Source organism: Perca fluviatilis, chromosome 14 (genome assembly GCF_010015445.1).
Source record: "Perca fluviatilis chromosome 14, GENO_Pfluv_1.0, whole genome shotgun sequence".
Taxonomy (NCBI): Eukaryota; Metazoa; Chordata; class Actinopteri; order Perciformes; family Percidae; genus Perca; species Perca fluviatilis.
The window spans coordinates 38,388,121-38,407,857 of NC_053125.1; the positions used below are offsets into that span (position 1 = coordinate 38,388,121).

Sequence of the window (19,737 nt, forward strand, 5' to 3'; positions counted from 1 at the left end):
GGAGAGAGTTTGCTGCACTGAAAGTAAAGGGGCTGAATAATTTTGCACGCCCACTTTTTCAGTTTTTTATTTGTTAAAAAAGTTTGAAATAGCCAATGAATTTCGTTCCACTTCATTATTGGGACCCACTTGTTGTTGATTCTTCACAAAAAAATTACAGTTTTATATCTTTATGTTTGAGGCCTGAAATGTGGCAAAAGGTCGAAACGTTCAAGGGGGCCGAATACTTTCGCAAGGCACTGTATATAAAGCAACTAAATTAAACATACGTGTCATACTTCATTTGACCTTTCAGGAGACTTACCTTGACACAGGAACAGCAGGTGTCAGATCCCTCAACACATTCAAATACTATGGTTTATGATCTTGATTCAATTGGACATTAAGTTGTAATGATAAATCATTATAAGTATTTTCATTTATTTTTATTCCATGCATTACTAAAAATGTAAAGCTGAAAAATGTACTGACAAACACAAAAGCATGACAGATATAAAACATGACATTTATTAAATAACATCAAAAATTCAGCAGCACGAGGGTGCAAGTAGTCCTTTGTGCATAGTTTCTGGTATATATTTATATTTTTATATTTATAATTATATTTAAAGGACCACGTGACATCACAGTGCTTTGCTGTCACCATTTTTGTGTCTGGTCAAAGCTACATCATATCAACCACAACAGCTAGAGGAGACGGATACGTGATACACACAAGAGAATACGCGGAACAAATAGTTTTTGTCCGTAACGTTAACCAGCCGTCAGCCCTTAACGAACAACTTGCTAGTTAACGTTACTAGCACGATCAATCTAGACTTAACCACCACAAAAATAACACTGTTGATAATTGATGATTTGCATGTCCTGTTATCACATACTCTACATTTGTTTTTCTTCAACTGCCATATCTTGGTGTCATTCACCTTAAATGTGTCAGGAAAAGTAAGTTTGGGCTGACGTATGGCTGGGCAATTTATATATAAATTTTAGAGTATCGTTCACTATGTTTGATGTTGAGATGGAAAAAAATGTGAAAGGTCCAGTGGAGGTGAGTTAAGCAGGAATGGTTCAGGAGGTTCTTTTCTTGACTGCCATGCAGGGCTGGATGGAGAGCTGACAGTCAAGTGACACCTTTCAAAACAATGGATGACCCTGCAGCCTCCTCGGGAAAAGTTGAACTGGATCAGCACTGTTTCGGAGAATGTGATCTCCCTTACAGGAAGTTGTAGATGGAGCGGATGAGGGGAGTCACTAGGGTACAGAGAGAAGATGACATTAGTGGAAGTGACAGACATTCAAAGTTCACTTCCGTACAAGCAACACAAGATATCGGTCATTCCATCCACTCAAACTTAGAAAATAGAGAAATCCCTGTTCTTTTGTTTCTGTTTCTGTCTGTATGGAGTATATAGTGTAGGACAGATCCCTGTGCCCCAGAGTACCTGTGACTGGCTGACTTTGAAACAAAGATAAGTTTTCTTCATGTATACTCATTTATCTGTGCGTTTGTTTTCTTTGATCCTGTCACTGCCGTGCAGTCGATACACTGTCTAACATTTGGCGCTGTGTGGGCAACTTTCCATTATATCTTTCATAATTCAAAGAATGCTCGGCTGGAAGTTTTCATTCTTTGATTTTCTTTTACTGCCTATTTTGTGACAACTGGTAGCGCATTTGCTGCTTCGTTACAGCGTAACGGGAGACTGCAGTGCACACCTTTTTCTTAACTTAAGTCACACATTTTTTGCAGTTATGTAATTGCACAGAGTGACATCGCAATTAGATTAATCATGCAGCCCTAATATATACAGTATACTATTTGGTGTCCACCTGTTTTATGCAGAGGACACTTATCTCTCCTCGGTGATTGCATGCCAGACCAGAACTGCAAACTGGACTTTTGTTTTGAATCTCATTTCCGACACACCTGCTCATGATAATGCATGTTTACAACATCCCACTGCAGGGTCATTAAAGAAACGCCCTGGCTGCATTTGCTGTATATTTAGGATCGTCCTCCTGCATTGTCCTAAAATTGGTAAGACTCCTAGAAAAAAAGGCTCTACATTAGCTTCACTGTTCACCCAGTATGTATTTCAACACACTAACACTATTGAAACAGAGTCAGAACTTGGTTTTAGTCAGGTTGAGTTTATGTTTCATTTCAAATCATATATGCCATTCATAACAACCTAAATGTGTCACTGTCTGAGTGATGGACTCTACTCTCTAATGTTACTTACCAGCTGTTATTTCCCCCTGGCTGTCCACAGGTTACTAGTGCAGTAATAGGGTGAGTTTATACATGGTGGACCCACCAGTCAAATAGGGACACATGACATTTATTATATTTGTAACACCTGTCCCATGTAGCTATATGGTCTCTATAGAGTAGTAGTACTATGGGAAGGCACCTGGGTTGTTTTTGTCTTTACCGGTACTAACTAATGCTTATTAGCAATCTATGTTTCTCAGTATTATTAAAATAACTGGCGGTGCCTCCAATATGAATTAGGTAAGTTTTGTGTTAACCTTGATTACTCTTTTAAATTGTAACTCAGAACGAAACCTCATGTACAAAATATAAGACCCAAAAATGATACTTTAAATACTGTATAAACCCAGATATTGGAATTTATTTAGTTAAAGTACAAAAATAATAAACACATGTATGGTGTATTAGAAACATAAACACAAGTGAGGCCAGTATAAATAACTCCCTTTTTTTTATGACACCCAAAATAATGTTGCCTCAATATAGCTTTCAGAGTATACTATAAATTGTTACCTCTGCTTAGGTTTCAAAAAATAAATGCATAAATCCTTTTTGACATGTAAACCTGAATAGTTATCTACACTCACACATTCATACTCAGCAATCACAATACAAAAACAAAACCCTGTTGCAGGCCTGAATAGAAGCTTGGGAGAGGAGGCCTAAAAATGTGACGGCCCGTTTCACTTGTTTACACAACCAATAAAATAAAATGAACGTGCAATATACTCAGTACTCCGAATCCCAGTCAAGGGGATATAAAGGCGAACTTGGCGATGGCAGCAGACAGAGCACCGAAGAAAACCACAGCAGGAAGATCAGCAGAACAGAAACCAGCAGCGACAGTCTACATCACACCAGCAGGATGGAAGATCGCTCTCTGTGTGGTCCAGAGGAGCTTCCCGATCCTCTCTCTTTTACAGTCACGCATCCGTCTCCTGAATCAAATAAATTAACTGAGCAAGCAGTCCATCCACTATTTCCGCGGCGAATTATCGGTAGCTTGTCTCAATTATTTCACATGCAAAGCTAACGGTATGCTACGAAAACAATGCTAATGGCAATTGTGCTATCGCTAACTGCTATTCACAGTTAGTGGCACAATAGATACTACAACACTTAATTACAGCATATATAATCACACACATGCACATGTATATTTACCTCTTGTCGATTTCAATATGCCAAAACACAGCATAACTGGTTGTCAGCCTCAGTAATGGATAACAATGTCCTTCTACAACCTACTAAACCTCACAAAGTCCGTTCACTTAAGCGTCTCTGTCTCTCTGACTGGATCTCTGCAGGTTACAGCTAAGCCCCCGCCCTCTACCTGGGATTGTAATTACATTGGCTGATAGGTCATGACCTTCCAACAAAAGTACAGAAAGACGATGAATTGACATATTGGGCTGCTATCAAGTTAAACTGTGTGGCAGATTACCCTTACGTGCTGAATCATGTACACTTCACTCAAACTACAGTCAACTCCATGAGCTTAAAACTTTGATCTTTTAAAACTGTAAATGTAACTCTTACCTTTTAAACGTTTTATTAATGTTAACCATTTTAACATATGGCATTAACTTATATTTTCTTCACCATATTTATATATTTGTTTTGCATTAAAATAATTTCAATAAATATCTAAATTACAATTAAAACAAACCCTTTGATGGTAATATACATATTGTGAACACAAAAACCACTACGGCAGGCAAAACGTCTACCCTGTACGACCGCAAGAGGGACCAACTAACTCTGTAGAAAGTTCACACAGACTAGGAGCAAAATATCCAGAAGAGCTGCAAAACAAGTAGCCTAATAATATATATTTTTTAAAACAATAGTGTAGCACTGTAGTTACTCACTGACAGATAGGCCCAGAGTCTAGGTTTGAAGGAGATGTAGAACTAGGACTCAGGAATAACAGACCAAGGGGTGAATTTGAACTTATTTAAGACAATAAGTAGTATTAGACAATTTAAACACATCAATTTGGTACCAAACCACACAGAAATTTAAAACACACACACACACACACACACACACACTCAGGAGGTGCACTGCGCGAACAAAAGATAGCTCGCCTTTGCAGTTTAACATTGCAATGCCTCCTAGTTCCTAGGTTCTGGTAACAGGCTGGAGGTTGAAGGGCAAGGCAGCTTTATTTCTAGAGCACTTTTCAGGAACAAGGCAATATAAGTGCTTCAGATAAAACATTATAGAGCAAAAGTTAAAACCTTTCACAGTGCTCATTTTTGATTTTTGATTTCATCTCCTCACACTCCTAATATCCTTTTGAAAGGTTAGGTCCTTAGACCATGGTGGCTCCACTGGTTCGTGAAGGCATTCAAGTCCCTGTTGATCCTTGGTAAATATACATAGTGCAGTGCCCAAGGATGCATTTCATTATCAGGGTTCACTATACCCTCTCTCTCAAGAAAACTGAAGAGGTCATGGTAAACATTGATTACTCCTGCATCATGGAGTGTCCTGAACATCACTTTCTGCAACGGAAACAGATCCCAAAACAGGCCCAAAAAGTCATGCAGAGTGTGGTTTGTCCCGCTTAACCTACAAGCGGTGATGCCCTAACCTTTCAAAGGGATATTAGGAGTGTGACGAGATACTCAGCTCACAAGATGAGACACAAGATTGGGGTTCACCTCTAAAGAGCCTAATAACTGCTGCATCCCTCTCTCCTCACAAACCTGTCCCTACCACCTATTAATCAAAAAAAAAATTCTTACATGGAACTGTAAAATTTATTTGCATCTTATTCTTTTTAGGCGGTTTTATTTTCATGACCATTTGCTCTATAATGTTTTATCTGAAGCACTTACATTGCCTTGTTCATAAAAAGTGCTATGGAAATAAAGCTGCCTTAACCTTCAACCTCCAGCCTGTCACCAGAGCCTATGAATGCTTTTGTCTTGTGCCTGGGTCATAGAGAACACTGTGGTCCCTGTCTGTCTAGGAAGTGATATTGACTGCATCAGCATCTAGCCATAAGTTATATTGCAGCAAACGCTGTCTGCGTTTTTGAAAACTGTAGCCACACTTGTGCGCTTTACTGGCAAGGTATATTTGCTCCGTCTGCAGTGCACCTCCTGCGTGTGTTTTTGTGTGTGTGTGTGTGTGTGTGTGTGTATTTTAAATTTCTGTGTGGTTTGGTACCAAATTGATGTGTTTAAATTGGCTAATACTACTTATTGTCTTCTTAAATAAGTTCAAATTCACCCCTTGGTCTGTTATTCCTGAGTCCTAGTTCTAGATCTCCTTCAAACCTAGACTCTGGGCCTATCTGTCAGTGAGTAACTACAGTGCTACACTATCGTTTAAAAAAAATATATATCATTAGGCTACTTGTTTTGCAGCTCTTCTGGATATTTTGCTCTGTAGTCTATGTGAGCTTGCTACAGAGCTAGTTCCCTCTTCAGTCATAAAGGAGTGAGAGGCGTTTTGACATGCTCTAGTGTGGTTTTTGTGTTCACAATATGTATATTACCATCAAAGGGTTTGTTCATACAGACGCAAAGTTAAGAAGTGTTCTAAATAATATGTAGCCCTGGCTACATTTCATTTAGATATTTATTGAAATTATTTTAATGCAATACAAATATATAAATATGGTGAAGAAAATATTAGTTAATTAGTTAATGCCATATGTTAAAATGGTTAACATTAATAAAACGTTTAAAATGTAAGAGTTACATTTACAGTTTTTAAAAGATCAAAGTTTTAAGCTCATGGAGTTGACTGTAGTTTGAGTGAAGTGTACAGCTTCAGCACGCGTGTAAGGGGTATCTGCCACACAGTTTAACTTGATAGCAACCTAATATGTCAATCATCGTCTTTCTGTACTTTTGTTGGAAGGTCATGACCTATCAGCCAATGTAATTACAATCCCAGGTAGAGGGCGGGGCTTAGCTGTAACCTGCAGAGATCCAGTCAGAGAGACAGAGACGCTAAGTGAACGGACTTTGTGAGGTTTAGTAGGTTGTAGAAGGACATTGTTATCCATTACTGAGGCTGACAACCAGTTATGCTGTGTTTTGGCATATTGAAATCGACAAGAGGTAAATATACATGTGCATGTGTGTGATTATATATGCTGTAATTAAGTGTTGTAGTATCTATTGTGTCACTAACTGTGAATAGCCGTTAGCACAATTGCCATTAGCATTGTTTTCGTAGCATACTGTTAGCTTGGCGTGAAATAATTGAGACAAGCTACCGATAATTCGCCGTGAAATAGTGGATGGACCTGCTTGCTCAGTTAATTTATTTGATTCAGGAGACGGACATTTGTGAGTGTAAAAGAGAGAGGATCGGGGAAGCTCCTCTGGACCACACAGAGAGCGATCTTCCATCCTGCTGGTGTGATGTAGACTGTCGCTGCTGGTTTCTGTTCTGCTGATCTTCCTGCTGTGGTTTCTTCGGGTGCTCTGTCTGCTGCCATCGCCAAGTTCGCCTTTATATCCCCTTGACTGGGATTCGGGAGTACTGAGTATATTGCACGTTCATTTTATTTTATTGGTTGTGTAAACAAGTGAAACGGCCGTCACATTTTTAGGCCTCCTCTCCCAAGCTTCTATTCAGGCCTGCAACAGGGTTTTTTGTTTTGTATTGTGATTGCTGAGTATGAATGTGTGAGTGTAGATAACTATTCAGGTTTACATGTCAAAAGGATTTATGCATTTATTTTTTTGAAACCTAAGCAGAGGTAACAATTTATAGTATACTCTGAAAGCTATATTGAGGCAACATATTATTTTGGGTGTCATAAAAAATAGGGAGTTATTTATACTGGCCTCACTTGTGTTTATGTTTCTAATACACCATACATGTGTTTATTATTTTTGTACTTTAACTAAATAAATTCCAATATCTGGGTTTATAGTATTTAAAGTATCATTTTTGGGTCTTATATTTTGTACATGAGGTTTCGTTCTGAGTTACAATATAAAAGAGTAATCAAGGTTAACACAAAACTTACCTAATTCATATTGGAGGCACCGCCAGTTATTTTAATAATATTGAGAAACATAGATTGCTAACAGAAAATCAAAGAATGAAAACTTCCAGCCGAGGATTGTTTGAATTATGAAAGATATAATGGAAAGTTTCCCACACAGCGCCAAATGTTAGACAGTGTATCAACTGCACGGCAGTGACAGGATCAATGAAAACAAACGCACAGATAATTTTTCTTCTTCATGTATGCCCATTTATCTTTGTTTCAAAGTCAGCCAGTCACAGGTACTCTGGGGCACAGGGATCTGTCCTACACTATATACTCCATACAGACAGAAACAGAAACAAAAGAACAGGGATTTCTCTATTTTCTAAGTTTGAGTGGATGGAATGACCGATATCTTGTGTTGCTTGTACGGAAGTGAACTTTGAATGTCTGTCACTTCCACTAATGTCATCTTCTCTCTGTACCCTAGTGACTCCCCTCATCCGCTCCATCTACAACTTCCTGTAAGGGAGATCACATTCTCCGAAACAGTGCTGATCCAGTTCAACTTTTCCCGGGGAGGCTGCAGGGTCATCCATTGTTTTGAAAGGTGTCACTTGACTGTCAGCTCTCCATCGCAGCCCTGCATGGCAGTCAAGAAAAGAACCTCCTGAACCATTCCTGCTTAACTCGCCTCCACTGGACCTTTCACATTTTTTTCCATTTCAACATCAAACATATTGAACGATACTCTAAAATTTATATATAAATTGCCCAGCCATACGTCAGCCCAAACTTACTTTTCCTGACACATTTAACATTAACTTGTACATAATACATCCTCATACACTGGAGTATCTCATGAGTCCAGATGCCCATTAATACGCTGTTGCACGAGAGGTAAATGACACCAAGATATGGCAGTTGAAGAAAAACAAATGTAGAGTATGTGATAACGGGACATGCAAATCATCAATTATCAACAGTGTTATTTTTGTGGTGGTTAAGTATAGATTGATCGTGCTAGTAACGTTAACTAGCAAGTTGTTCGTTAAGGGCTGACGGCTGGTTAACGTTACGGACAAAAACTATTTGTTCCGTGTATTCTCTTGTGTGTATCACGTATCCGTCTCCTCTAGCTGTTGTGGTTGATATGACGTAGGTCCCCTAGCTTTGACCAGACACAAAAATGGTGACAATGTGATGTCACGTGGTCCTTATAAATATAATTATAAATATAAAAATATAAATATATACCAGAAACTATGCACAAAGGACTACTTGCACCCTCGTGCTGCTGAATATTTGATGTTATTTAATAAATGTCATGTTTTATATCTGTCATGCTTTTGTGTTTGTCAGTACATTTTTCAGCTTGACATTTTTAGTAATGCATGGAATAAAAATAAATGAAAATACTTATAATGATTTATCATTACAACTTAATGTCCAATTGAATCAAGATCATAAACCATAGTATTTGAATGTGTTGAGGGATCTGACACCTGCTGTTCCTGTGTCAAGGTAAGTCTCCTGAAAGGTCAAATGAAGTATGACACGTATATGTTTAATTTAGTTGCTTTATATAGCGCTGGTGGGTGTTTTTGCATAAAGATATGAAAGTAGAGGAAAGAATTAATATATCTAGCCATCTTCAAGTCAATTCGCCTTTACTGGAATTCAAATAAATGGTGATAGTGCGCCATGCTGCCATTATAATTTTAATTTAGTTTTTATTGAGATAACTAATTCTTATTTAACTGACTGTATGCAAGACAGCTGTGACTGTCTTAAATTGTCCCAAACTAGCATTGTTTTGTAGTAATTAAATAAGATTTATAATAATATTTAGGTTTGATTGTTACATGCCCTTTACAGAAATTATTAATCCTTTTTGTCAAGATTTTCAGAGTTGTCAGATATTCTGGTAAGCTACCATTTGGTTCCTAGTAGTTGAATTAAGAGTACAGTATTTTTGAAAATCTGCTTACTCTTCATGTTAACCCTCTCTTGGTCTTTTAGTAATAGACCGGTATTTGCAGCAATTAAATATCACCATATCTGAAACCCTTTTAACAATAGACCCAGATAAAATGTACAATAAAAGGGCGACGCGTGATACCATTAGGTTCTTAGTGGGACAACGTTTAGTCAGTTTTAGTGTGACAGGGCTTACTAAATTTAAGAAGATAATAATGAAAATAGCTCCTCACCACTTTTTATTACATTTTTAGGAGGATGATTTGGGTTGATTAATTAAATAAAGTATGAGCACCCAGTGCCTACTGATGTCTGGCAATACAAAAGTAACATACTACAAAGTTGTGCATTTTCTTTGGGCTACTTAAACAAGCTGCAAAGGAGATCCGTGCTTGATTAGTGTTGCCTGACCTTCTTTACTGATTGGGTGATTAGAGTTCAAATCTATTGGCTGTGAAAGCCACAGGGCGGAGTTGATTATCAAAACGCCACTAGGTGTCTAATAAGCATCTGGTGGCGTTTATTAAACGCCTGGTGACGTCGCACGCGTGGTGGCGTTTAATAAACGCCAGGTGGCGCCACAAACGCCGTTCAAAACGCCGTGCGAATTGTGACGAATTGTGACCCTTTTGGCTTTCCATATCGAAACAATCCGACCCCCGTCTCAACGAGGACACCTAGTGGTCACCTGCAGGTGTTGATCTGAAACAGAATTGATAACGAGCCATTAAAAAAATAAAAAATGTATTATTGTATTGTATTATTTTTCTAATATGTGAAGCTTGTAAGGCTTGCAGACTCCTCACTGTGCATAATGCTATTTTGGTCATAAAAAATGAATATTAATAAAAGAAATCAAGCCACAATGTCTCACTTTTTTATAGATTTTCATTCAAAAATATTTATTTCTCTGCTGTGGAAGGACTTAGCCTACTTTGTGTTTTACAGATAATTTCTCCAGCCTTTGAAAAGATCATCTCACAAAGGACACTTGTTGCTGGCATGCAAAGATATTTTTTAGCAAGGACATACAAATGAGGAAAGATTACTGCTCTCTCTTTCCAGTAAGGTAGGGGATCAGGAGTTCTGGGCAAAACGCAGAGTGGAGGTATTTTTTCACTTCCACTGTGGCATCAGCTGTAGCATTATGTATAATCTGGGTTTTACAGATACGATCATTAAAACGTTCCCATAAACTGTCCTATCTATCTATCTATCTATCTATCTATCTATCTATCTATCTATCTATCTATCTATCTATCTATCTATCTATCTATCTATCTATCTATCTATCTATGTATGTGTCACTGTATGTAGGTCTATACTCTGTCTGTCTCTAGCCTATCAGTCAATGTGTAAATTTAAATGTAAGCCTAAATATAACTAAACAAATCGCACTTTGAATGTCACTATATCACCAAATATCCGCTATCTCAAAATCAAACTCATCTCACAAAAACCCACGAGGTCAAGGTGCGTTGACTTCACTTTTATACTGATGTGCGATGTGTGTTCCCGACCCTGTCAATCAAACGCTGATTTGGCGGACCATGCCACCTGTTGAAACACTAGTGAAACACTCCGGTGTTTCATTTAGCCGTAGTCACGTGACATCAGTGTTTTGAATCGCGCTTCGGATCACTGGGCTCGTTCGAGATGAGCTGCGCCTCGCCTGTAAAGTAGACGAGAGCAGGCGGGAGCAGCGGGGGGGGGCGGTGACAAAAGTCGCTCTCAAGTCGGACAGTTTCCAGCTGACTCCAGCAGCCTTCAGGCTGAACAGGAAGTGACAGAAACACGGTGGTCCGATTCCGATTTAATAAAATGTTATCAGACCCCTATATCAGCTCCTACACAGTCTCCAGTTGATTTTATTATGACAGAGTAGCTGTCAGAATTCTCTACATGTGATCTGTTGCTGATTTTAATAAACAACAGACTGTAGATGATCCGTAATCTGAACAGATTTAGTCTCTCTGACTTCTAAACACAACTATCAGCCACACAACATGTGTTCTGTACAGAATAAGCTTTTAAATCAGACAAATCACAGTTAAAATCCCTCCGATTGAAAATCAATAAAAAGTTTATATAAAACGTCATCACGTTGAGTCGATTCTGAACCAATCAGCTGTCTTGATTGCGGGGGAGGGGGGGCGTTTTCCAGCATGCCCTGGGTCCGCCTGCGTCCGCCTGGCTCCTGCAGTTGGTGAAAGCGACACGCTGCGCTGCGTCTCAGAACTGCGCCGCCGGTTCGTGAGATTATCGTTGCCCACGTGTGCATGACGTCAGAGCAAGTCGGGATCAAGTCGGACACAAATCTAACCGGCATGCATTGGGCGCCGATCGCCGGTGATCGATTCTGCGCAGATCTGGCTCATCTCCAACGAGCCTAATGTTTCGAAACATCTGCGCTTCGGGATCTCGGCAAAGCTTCGGAACGTCAGTTTCACTTCAGCCATCCCTAGTAGGAGTAATATCACAAAACATTTTAATGTCATGTTTACTAAAAGATTTGATTACTAAAGGGTTTGCTTGGCTCCACAACATCTTTTATTTATATATATATATATATATATATATATATATATATATCTCGTTTTACAATAACGTTATATGAAGGAGAATGCATCAAACAGTTACAGAATCTAAACTATTTATATTGTGCAAACTGCAAAGTAGTAAAATAAATTTAAACTGAAGGTTTCCCTTTCCAAACCAAATAGTTGTAAGCTAGTTGTATAAACACTACCTTGGCCACAGGTAACGTTAGGTTGTTGCTGTCACGTCTGACCCCTTCTTATTGTGGTTTTTGTGTGTTTGGACTTCCTGTCCTTTGGTTTTCCCGCCCTTTGTTACTGACTGTCTTTCACCTGTTCACCAGCCCTTGTGTCTAGTTTCTGTGTTTTAGTTGGTTTCATGTTTTTCTGCTTGTTTTCATGAACTTCCTGTTTTATTTTTGCGGTCTGGGTTTCTGTCTTGTCTTGTTACTTCCTGTGTTTTCCCTCCCTTGTGATTGGCCTAATGTGTTTCACCTGTGTCCCTGCCTTGTAGCCACCTGTCCCTTGTTAGTCCTCGTTATCCTGTGTATTTAGTGTTTCCTTGGTGTCTTGTCACATTATTACTTTATGTGCTGTCTGTGGTGCTGTGTGTCTTGTTTTTGTGGTTTTTGTGCTTTCTGTGCTTTCTGGGACTACTTTTGTTTTGCTTTCTGCCAACCTCTGGACACTTTTTGGAAGTTTGGTTCATTAAATTCTTTTATCCCTATTTTTCTGAACATAGGTCTGCTGTCAGCCTGCTTGGCTGTCTGAATAATGTTAGCAGGTTGGCTGATGTATTTCAGCGAGGTGAGACATCTTAAATCCAGAGTTTTAATCATTGCTCTGAACCTGTCTCTCTCTCGTCTGTCTCAGCGGTCTGTAGGGGGACTAGAGGTGGACTGTTATTGCGTTCGTAATGTTGCTCTGCTGCATGCTTGAAGTGAATTTATGTCCTTACTACCCGGTCACGGCCGAGAAACGTTAGCGCAACCAAGTAATGTTTAGCAACGGGCAACCACAGTAGCTAAATTATGTATCTATATATTTTATTTTTTTTTAGAAACCAAAAAACTTGGGAACAACAGACGGCTCCTCTCTTGAGCACACGTTGTTCTGGTGTATCTCCGGTCTTTCTTCATCCTCTAACTTTCTTCTGTTCTTGAATGTGCAGTAGCGACCGGAGCCTCTCTCAGCTTAACAGACTGTTATGCTACCTACCTAGCTAGCAGCTATATTACCCAGCATGCCGTTCGGCAGTGTAAATTTGTAAATGTAAAGTTGTTAGAGTTAGAAATGGTTTAAGTCCCAGGTAGTTGTGTGCTGTGGTGTTTTCTCCTGTTAAAGAGAGTTAGTTGTGGGTTATTAATTGTTGAGTTATAAAGTTACTACCATGAGTGAGAAGGGTACCCAGTTCTGTTTCATCATTCATGTCAGCACTGAAGACAGATCCTCTTATCTTCATGTTTTTCAGTTTGATGTTCATTCAAGATGTTTTTAATGACATGTCATCTTGCCATGTGGCTGGACTGATATTACTTGGCTTCATTATGATAACTTCTTCTGTTTCTTTTATTACTAGGTATAAAGTCTGGCATCATGGCAAACATTGATAATCTGGTTCCGGTACGAGTTGCCGTGCGACGCTGCGAGCCACAGGTCTGTGTTCAACAGTTTAGGGAAATGTCCACGTATATATTATATATATTTTCTTTAAAGCCCATACAGCTACACTCCCCAGTATATGTAAGCTAAAGTGTGTTTTCAGGTGAGAGTTGGCCCAGAGAAGACCTTCACCTATGATTATGTGTTCGATCCCACTGCTAAACAAGAGGGGTTTAATACGACTGTGTCCCCCTTATTGTTTGGGCTTTTCACAGGTAAGTTATCTTTTAATATAATGATTTATTGAGTTCAGTCAGAAAATTGTCTTTATTTCTACCCCGCTCCTGGGTGCCGGTTGTACAACATAAGACTGGTGGTTTTGCTAGAGGACTCTTCATTGGCTGCACAAAAGTGTTAATGAAAGAGAATTGGCTGAGATGTTAAATAATTATAAATCTATTGGTTTCTCTTTTCTTGTCTTTTAAATCATTTTGCATCCTCACTGAATTGTCCTTTTCTGTAGGCTACCATGCCACAGTTGCTGCATACGGCCAGAGGGGATCAGGGAAGACCTTCTCCATGGGAGGACCATGCACATCAGCTCAAGAAAATGACCCTTCAGTCGGCCTTATTCCACGAGTTCTCAGAAGGATCTTTGAGGAAAGGGAGAGGAGGACTGTGACTTTGGTCTGGCAGTGTCTTATCTGGAGGTTGGTGGACATGTTAGTTTTTATGTCACTTAGAAATACATTCAGCAAATGTTTCATTGCACTCTGGTCTTTTAAAACATTATTTGCTTAAGCTTTTGTTCCTTTTTTGATTGTAGATCTATAATGAGGACATATTGGACTTGCTATGTCCATCTAAAGATAAAGCTGGCCTCAACATTAGGGAGGACCCTGAAGAGGGCATAAAGATGAGTGACTGACATGTTCACAAAGAGCAAAGCACACATTGTCACATTTCTTTAAAGCTAGATGGAAAGATAAATCCTCATTCTTTACCTTGATGACCCCTTTTAAATCAGTACATGTTTAAATATAATCTAGTGTGTCAGCTTTTGTTTGTATTGAAAATATGCTGTTTTTTAATTTTTCAGTGGGTTTAACTGAGAAGCAGGTGTCCTCTGCCCGTGAGATGGTGTGTTATCTGTTAAAGGGTCAAGTACAGTAAATTATCAAATGTTTAATTTTGACATGCTGATTTTGTTGTGATTTCTTTATTTAGGCTGCTGTTTGTCATAAAGATACCATATTGAAAACACTATCTTAGTTGAATATTAATCTTATGTTGTAGAGTGGCTTCAAAATTCCACCTTGTGGATCTGGTGGGTTCAGAAAGGCAAAATAAAGCCAAGGGGGAGCGTTTTAGGGAAGGTAAACTAATTGTTTTGTTTTTTCTGTAGTTTTACTCTGTTGAAAGTTGTCAACTGTTAATTTATGAGCCAATGATGTATGGTGTAGTATAAAATGTCTCTTTATAATGAAATGTGCCCTTAATAACAGCATTTCTGTTTTGATGCTTTTTATCTTCATCTTCAGGCATCAATCTTGGCCTTCTGGCTTTGGATAATGTTATCAGTGCCTTGGGGGGGGAGAGCCAAAGAGGTAGCTTTGTTCCATACAGAGAGTCCAAGCTGACTCTGCTGCTCCAGGGTAAGATCTGATTTAGATGTTCAAACGTTCCGTTGTGGTTATTAGTGACTGTAAGACATCCAGTAGGCTGCTGCTATTGGCCAAGGGAAAGCTTTCCATTCTGCTCTATTGGCAGCACTGGTGTCCAGGGAAGTGTCATTTTGGTACGTGCTGAACAGGATCTGCATATCTGCGTATAGCTTTATTTATTTTAACGTTAAAATGGTAACATTACTGGTTAATGTACAGGCAGGTGTTCAAAGTACAAACGACGCACAATGTTAAATGACTGCAGAATGACTGTACTAAGCACTTCTGTAAATCGTTTTCTGTTTGTCATCAGATTCTCTGGGAGGACACGGTTACTTTGATGATCACATGAGTCAGTCCAGGAGACTCTAACATGGAGGAGACACTGAACACCCTACGATATACAGATAGGGCACGACAAATAAAAAATAAACCCATTGTTAACGTTGATGCCAAAGATTCGAAAATAAAATGCCTCCAACAGCAGGTACGGAGATTGTAGAGTTGGAGTGTGAAGTTGACTTCACAATCAGATCTCAAACTGCCATTGGCTTATGACATTATGCTGCAAGTTAAATGCAGTTAATTTACTCGTTAAGTTAAATCTTTGTTGAAGCTTGAGAAGAGAGCGTTTTGATACATAATTGTGTAATACTTACTTCTTCCATTTGTAATGTAGTAAATGTCTTTATTCATCACGTGTTTAGGTTGAGGAGCTGCAGGGGAAGCTCCTCCATGCCTGTGGAGGAGGAGCTCTGCTGCTCTCTGGGTAAGACATCCCATTTCCCCATACAGGGTACGTATTCCCCATAACAAGAAGCCACAACTGTTACTGGGTCTCTGTTACAGGCCAGAGTCAGAGGAGACGGTGACTGAGCTGCTGGAAAGGAATCTCTCCCTGCAGGACATCAATAAACTAAGCGGGGAGCTGAGCCAGGTAGGGCTGCAGCTATATATTCTTTTTGTAATAGATTAATCAGATATTTTTTTGCATTTTAAACAAATAATGCATAATGATGTGGCTGTAAAATCATCAAGCATTTGGCTTTTATTCCTAAAAAGAAAAAACAGGTATTTATTCCAACTCCAACATTTGGCTCCAAAACTAAACTACAAACTAAAGAGCTGTTCACTAAGCCGAGGGTAAATGTGATGGTACCAAGCTTCCAGCAGGGGCATTCAACTATAGGCTACTGTTCTGGGGACACATTTTCAGAAGACTAATACTAATACCTAGTACCCATGGTCCCATGACGTCATTCCCGTGCATATTAAGTAGCCATGCTGGGTGGAGGGGCTGGTTTGTCTCCAGCAGCTAAGTTTCCAAAGATTGGTAGCAAACTAATAAACAATGAGACTACAAATAGACAGCTTTCGTTTTTAAATAGTTGTGTAAAACATGTCTATTAGCAGAGTAGCATGCTGTAGGCTAGTTGTGTAAAACATGTCTATTAGCAGAGTAGCGTGCTGTAGGCTAGTTGTGTAAAACATGTCTATTAGCAGAGTAGCGTGCTGTAGGCTAGTTGTGTAAAACATGTCTATTAGCAGAGTAGCATGCTGTAGGCTAGTTGTGTAAAACATGTCTATTAGCAGAGTAGCATGCTGTAGACTAGTTGTGTAAAACATGTCTATTAGCAGAGTAGCGTGCTGTAGGCTAGTTGTGTAAAACATGTCTATTAGCAGAGTAGCGTGCTGTAGGCTAGTTGTGTAAAACATGTCTATTAACAGAGTAGCACGCGCTTAGACTAGTTGTGTAAAACACGTCTATTAACAGAGTAGCGCTGTAGGCTAGTTGTGTAAAACATGTCTATTAGCAGAGTAGCGCGGCTGTAGGCTAGTTGTGTAAAACATGTCTATTAGCAGAGTAGCGCTGCTGTGGGCTAGTTGTGTAAAATATGTCTATTAGCAGAGTAGCGTGCTGTAGGCTAGTTGTGTAAAACATGTCTATTAGCAGAGTAGCATGCTGTAGGCTAGTTGTGTAAAACATGTCTATTAGCAGAGTAGCATGCTGTAGACTAGTTGTGTAAAACATGTCTATTAGCAGAGTAGCATATTGAAGACTAGTTGTGTAAAACATGTCTATTAGCAGAGTAGCATATTGAAGACTAGTTGTGTAAAACATGTCTATTAGCAGAGTAGCGTGCTGTAGGCTAGTTGTGTAAAACATGTCTATTAGCAGAGTAGCATGCTGTAGACTAGTTGTGTAAAACATGTCTATTAGAGTAGCGTGCTGTAGACTAGTTGTGTAAAACATGTCTATTAGCAGAGTAGCATGCTGTAGACTAGTTGTGTAAAACATGTCTATTAGCAGAGTAGCATGCTGTAGACTAGTTGTGTAAAACATGTCTATTAGCAGAGTAGCGTGCTGTAGGCTAGTTGTGTAAAACATGTCTATTAGCAGAGTAGCATGCTGTAGACTAGTTGTGTAAAACATGTCTATTAGCAGAGTAGCATGCTGTAGGCTAGTTGTGAGAGCAGCAGCGTTAGCTACCTTGTGTCTGGTTCTCTCCGTTGAACAGATGACTACACTGGATGTTTTCTACTGAGATGATGTAGCAGCATGTTTGCAGCTTAAAATGATCCCAAACTTTGTCGTTGTCTCTTCTCTTAGACCCTCACTATTTTCGTCCTCCTTCATGTGTAATCTGGGCCGTCAGTCTTGTGTCCACAGAAGCGTCTGGCCCAATCCCAAAGTGAGCCCTGAGGACTAAGGACTAAAGACTCACAGACTTAATTGATCTCAGGTACTAAGTGAGTGAGTGTATGAGGCCACATGGACTCAGATAGGTAGAAATGGGATCAGGACAGCACTTCACGAGATCACGTGTTACCTTGGCGACGTTTAATAACAAAGATGTTGCTGACACTTGCCGGTTTGGGAATTTTCATTTTAAGTTTGTTGCTTTCCACACGGCCAAGGCCCAGGAGACGGCTGCGTGACTCCACATTATTTCAAGCTCTTGTTTTACAAGCTGAACACCAGGTCGGTCTGTTCCGTGGCTGGGAGGCGTGCTGTTGTTTACCTTTTGTAATTTCCGGATTTCCCTACGGTCTCCGCGGTAAACGTCACATGGGGGTAATTCCCTTTGGTGAAGTCTGCATCGATGCAGACTCACGGAAAGGGCTCGCTAAGTGTGTACTCAAACCCTCATGACCTTTTGAAATTCGACATTGGGACAACCCTAAGCCCTTACGAATTTCGCAAGAACGCGCAAAGTCTGTGAGTCCGGACTTTGGGATTGGGCCAAAGCCTGTTGTCCCCTAGTAATAATCCTCCGTGTGGAAACCCAGTGAGCCGTACACCGTTGGTTACATTGATTTAACGAGGCTTCGAGGCAAAGAATTTAGCTTCGAGGATGTTTTGTAATCTAATTATTGGAGTTGTTGGAGGAATAGTTTCAGCCCTAGAGCCAGGTGAGCCAGACCCTAACCTCATTTACTAATCCTCCTTCCTCCAAAGTCATTGCTGAATGCTGATGGGGAAACGGTTTCTATGGTGACGATGTGTTCGTTTGTACCTATGGGTAGGAAACAAAGCCAAGACCTTAGTTTACAAAATGTACAGTTTATCTGATGTCTTTTCTATTACATTTAAATGCATCCTGTTTATCACATTGTTTGCTTTTTTGTGTAGATGGAAAATCAAAATAAGAGACTGGAACATCAACATAAGAGACTAGCTAGCAGACAGGACCAACAGCAGGACCATGCAGTCTAAGTTTCTAGAGGCATGAAGCCTGGAGAGCTTCAGGACGCTCTAACACACGGCTGTTCTTGTTAAAAGCTTTCTTTGGTTTTTGATGGTCTATGTCAATATTGTTTAGCATTTCAGCTATTTATTTATTTGCACCACTCTCACAGTGATCATCTTGAGCCACACCTTTTTTCAGATGTGGAGTGAGTCGTGATAAGTTGGAAAAACTGAAGCACCAAGAATTCACATCAGAACTTCACTTTTGTTCTCATAATATTTACATTAGATGATTTATATCAAAGATACTTTACAAAATTGAGAGTTGTGTTCACTGAAAGATCATAAAAACTAGGTTTTGATCAAGATTTCTTTGTTTAGTGTAAATGTCAAACCGGCAGCTGCCTCAAGCGGTGCAGCTGCCACAATGGGAAAAATGAAATGTGGGGACAGCTGCAGATGACCGTAAGACATGTCAAAACATGGAGCAGGTAAGTTATCTAATGATTTCCAATAATCTACACTTGGTGTGATGCAGGAAATGTTTTTAAAGGTCCAAATATGTAATACTGACAGCTAGTGTTTAAAATAGTTAGTGCAGTACCAATTCAAAATTCTGGAGAGAGTCGTCTCTGCCTCCCCCCCCCCCTGCCCAGACTCGTAGTTCACGTTGGTTGCCAGGCTGAGACCGCTAAAAACACAACAACCTCAACGTCCTCTCCGCACGCCAGGATAGGAACCTCTAAAAACACAACAACCTCAACGTCCTCTCCGCACGCCAGGATAGGAACCTCTAAAAACACAACAACCTCAACGTCCTCTCCGCACGCCAGGATAGGAACCTCTAAAAACACAACAACCTCAACGTCCTCTCCACACGCCAGGATAGGAACTGCTAAAAACACAACAACCTCAACGTCCTCTCCACACGCCAGGATAGGAACCTCTAAAAACACAACAACCTCAACGTCCTCTCCACACGCCAGGATAGGAACCTCTAAAAACACAACAACCTCAAC

General features: G+C 39.7%; 2 long non-coding RNA genes across 5 annotated transcripts; one reads left to right on the forward strand and one right to left on the reverse strand.

The window, feature by feature from the left end:
- Positions 1-489: 489 nt before the first annotated feature.
- On the reverse strand, positions 490-3,544 carry LOC120573412. Its single transcript, XR_005641720.1, has 2 exons — positions 3,443-3,544; positions 490-1,254 (listed from the first exon to the last, which is right to left on the reverse strand). It is a non-coding gene; the product is annotated as an uncharacterized LOC120573412 (long non-coding RNA).
- An 8,676-nt stretch (positions 3,545-12,220) lies between these two features.
- LOC120573411 lies at positions 12,221-19,217 on the forward strand. Of its 4 annotated transcripts, XR_005641718.1 has the most exons (11): positions 12,221-12,568; positions 13,341-13,417; positions 13,527-13,638; positions 13,887-14,073; positions 14,190-14,503; positions 14,660-14,739; positions 14,905-15,018; positions 15,341-15,514; positions 15,735-15,796; positions 15,877-15,964; positions 17,639-17,743. It is a non-coding gene; the product is annotated as an uncharacterized LOC120573411 (long non-coding RNA). The 4 variants fall into 4 exon arrangements; XR_005641717.1 differs by lacking the exon at positions 17,639-17,743 and adding an exon at positions 19,100-19,217 and having other exon boundaries at positions 14,190-14,739; XR_005641716.1 differs by having other exon boundaries at positions 14,190-14,739; positions 17,639-17,746.
- Positions 19,218-19,737: the final 520 nt, after the last annotated feature.